Here is a 3,807-nt window from a genome sequence, read left to right as displayed (position 1 = left end):
CCCATTCCTTGCCTGAATCCTGTTTTGGAATAATGGCATGATCCTTGTTTCTGTTATCCACGCTTATTGGTAAAGTAAAAGGCAGGCGGCATTAAGTTTAGCTTCAACGTCTATTAATGATATTAGTCTATAGTTTTTGGGGTTACGGTGGTCGCCGTGCTTAAAAATGGGATGGATAATACTACCATTCCAGGATGCTGGTAACTCTGGTTGTCTGTATATTTGATTGAACAGTGGCGTTAGGGTCTCTGACCACAGATCTGGATCATGTTTAAAGATTGCGTTCGGTAGGCCATTTGGGCCTGCTGCGCCCTCTGACTTGAATCTTAAAATGATTTTACGTAATTTCTTTATGGAGGTAAGGTCGTCTGGCTCCTTCTGCCCGTTCGATAGTCTTTCATGTTCAGGATCCCTGTGCTCCTTGCTATTTGCTCTTTTTAAATTTTCCGAATTATCTTTAGCTGCCCATGAACCGTTTGCATGGCCTTGATCTGTTTTGCTGTATAAAGCTTGTACATGTCTAGTCCAGGTATCAGATCCGACCCCGGCTTATTCTTGGAGTTTTACCCCTTGATTTAAATCATTTATAATACCCCAGAAGACTTGGCTGTTTTGGTGTTTGCCCGCTATTAACAGTTTGTTCCAGGTGGTTTCTTTGTATTTGTACTTAGCGGCCCTCAGTGCCTTCCTGTAGATACTCCTGGCACCCCTTAGTTTGGATTTATTTACCACTGACCCTGATGTTTTTTGGCTTGCCAGTGTTCGAATCTCCTTTGCAATCAATCTTTTTTTAGCTCTTAACTTCATGTCAAACCATGGCTCCTTCTTAATGTTACATTTGCTACGGGTCCCTGGTCTTGCTGGGAATTGATCCTGCAAGACCTGAATCATTTGCTCCCAGTTGGGTACTCGTTCCTCTTCCTTTTGAGTTCCAAGATTTGCCAAATGGGTTTTTACTAGGTCCGTAATTTTACCCAGTCCTTCACCGTGCCATTTTTATTTCCTCAAGTTGAAATTTGAAACGTGGAGCAGAAGGGAGGTCGTTGTTGGCGCCGTACTTGGTACAATGTTCAGCCTTATTAGTTGTGGAAAATGGTCGCTTTCTGCTCGCTGTTCTATGTAAAAGGATTCGATACGGGGAAGTAACTCGTCACTTACTATTGAATAGTCAATTATTGAGTACGCCCTGCCACTCAAATATGTGACAGCTGCCAGCCTATCCCCCTTGTTGTCATTCAGGATTGATAATCCGTGTTCAGTTAACTGGAGGCCAAATTTTTTCCGATACAGTCAGTGGGCTTCTTTACCTTCGCTTTATTGTGGTCAATGAGCACGTTGTTAAAATCTCCTGAGATAACCAACGGGTGCAGTAGGTAGGTCCTTTGCATGGCCTTAATAAGTGACACAAGAATCGCATACTTTTCTTTTCGAGATTTTTTATTTGGATGAATGTAGACGGTAAATAATAACATTTGCCACGGTGTTGTCCCCTGCGTCGGGGTTTTGAATATTCTGATCACTTGGGCCCACTTTAGGCCCACGTCTATCTCCTCTGAACATGTGGGTTATATATGTCGATAACCCGCCCCGGGGGTGTCCATGCTTGGAGAAGCTTTCCGCATGTATATGGTGTCCCTTAAAACTTGGGATTGGTGAGGGTTGTAATATCCATGTCTCCTGGGTCATGATTATGTCTTGTCGTAGGAAGAATGCTAGGGTTTCGTGATCATGGGCCATTTCTCGAAATCCGTGCACGTTCCACGAACAGATTGAAACTATTGATTTCTTTGTTAGATTTTGAGGGGGCATCTCATTCCGTAAGGTTACTAAGGGATTTTGGGCCTGGTTAGGTAGCTTTATTGCTCAGGACATTGGGTACCCATGACCAGTTCGTTCTGTGTGCATGGTGAGGACCGATTGTTTGTTGAGGGTGACTTGTTCTTAGTGGCTCTGGCGTGGATGCTCGGGCACCATGTAGACAGGAGGCTTGTTGACTTGTTCTCTCCTGCCCCTTATTTTGCTCATGAGTGTTAATTTGTAAAGGGTAGGGGTACCTCGGGCATTTATGTTGTATTATAGATATACCCCCTAGTTCAAATTGTTGTCTTGCGAGGTAAATCCTTTCTACCAGGTCCCTTAAGGTCCAAGTTGTGACTGTTTCTTCAATTGCCACATTGTTTACATTTTGCCTGAATTCAACAGAGTACAGGTCCTGGGAAGTAATTTCTTTTAGGCCTGTTGTTTCCTTGAATAATTTCCCTCAATTCAAGATATCTTGAGGCCCCCTTGTAGGATATTCTGGGATAAAGGTGAGTTTTAAGTCAAATAGTTCTTGAACGTTGCTTGGCTCCTTTTGAATTGGGCCAGCATTGCACAATGGCAGGTTGTGAGGTTGGATACTTTCGCACGCAAATTGATTCTTTTTATGTTCTTGCTCATTCTGTACTGACTCAGATCTATTTAAGTTTTTCTGGGTTATTACTGCATTGGTTAGCTTCGTGGGGGCCATACTTTGCTCCTTTCGAATTAGCGAACATTTACGTTCCTTTTCCAAGACAGTGATTCGCATTGGGGTTGACACGATTTTAGTTTCTCGTGCTGCTGCTGATCCAATTGCCTCATATAGTTTTCCTCCAACTGTTATAGATATTTGTTGTTCAAATATGTCTTTTATACCAGAGTTGGAGTCCTCTTTGTGAGTACGTTTTATGTCCAAGGCTATTTTCTCCGGGGTTGACAGCGACTCGGTTTGCTCCCTCCCTCCTGGAACATCCGTTTGTATGGGTTTACTTTTTTCTTTTTCCCGCTTTTTTACTAATGATTGCTGGGACGGTGTAATTTCCATTTGGCTGATGGCGCTTAAGGATGGGAATGACGTTAAGTTGCCTCCAGTCCTGGGGCCCTCGCCCCTTAGTGAGTTTGATATATTTGATATGTCGAATCGGTCTGAAAATATTTCCTCTCCTGTAGGTGACCCATTCGAAAAATTAGATTTTATTTCATGGTTGATTTTCGATTGAAATATAGGGAAGATTTTGCCCGAATCTACGTTTGGTTGTTTCTTGTACTTGAGCCTAGCCTTTCTTGCCCTTTTTCTTTGCCGCTTTGTTGGTTTATCCTTAGTTATGGAATTTTAGATAGGTTGTATATCATCCATATCTAAGGATTTTTGCCTAGATAGCCCTCCTTTGGTGCTTCTTCTCGATCCGTTACATGTTTGGTTCTTATAAGATCTTCAAGCCCTTTCTTGGGTGGTTGGACTTTCTCCATGATAGGCTTGATTTCCTTAATCTGGCTGTGGCCGCTCGCTTGTTTAACCTCCCCTAGAATGTCCTTCAAAATGTCCGGGAGTCTTGCTAGCTTTTCAATTATACTTCCACATCCACAAATTCCTTGTTGATTACTCCGGTTTGTGTTATGCTCTGATTTTCCATATACTATTATGAGTGATGATAGGGAGTCCAGTTTAGCGTTTATGCCCGAGATGTGTCCGGCCACTAATGTGATAAGCTCAATCTGGACTTTCATTTTATTGGATTGATAATTCAGCACCTTTATCGCTTGTTCCAAAGTGCTTAGTAGAGATTGAGTCCATGGAGTGAAGGGCTCATCTTTTTGAATTTTACTTAAATCTTTGGTTTCTAAGTCCGACGTGTTCCCTGATGAAATTGTGATTTGCGCAGTATGGATGGAATCTTTGGGTTCCAGTTCCGACGTGTTCCCTGAGGAAATTGCAATTGGCTCAGCATAAATGGGCTGTAATTTATTTGTCTGCGCGGTGATGCTGTCATTTGCGCAAGCACTTTG

At 42.6% G+C, this 3,807-nt stretch overlaps 1 pseudogene; it reads right to left on the bottom strand.

Moving 5' to 3' along the window:
• Window positions 1-271: 271 nt before the first annotated feature.
• On the bottom strand, window positions 272-1,809 carry LOC147683682 (uncharacterized; annotated as a pseudogene).
• Window positions 1,810-3,807: the final 1,998 nt, after the last annotated feature.

Source organism: Lissotriton vulgaris, chromosome 11 (genome assembly GCF_964263255.1).
Source record: "Lissotriton vulgaris chromosome 11, aLisVul1.2, whole genome shotgun sequence".
In the NCBI taxonomy this organism is placed as follows: Eukaryota; Metazoa; Chordata; class Amphibia; order Caudata; family Salamandridae; genus Lissotriton; species Lissotriton vulgaris.
Note: the sequence above shows the minus strand (reverse complement) of the source record. Positions and strands in the feature narration are given on the sequence as shown.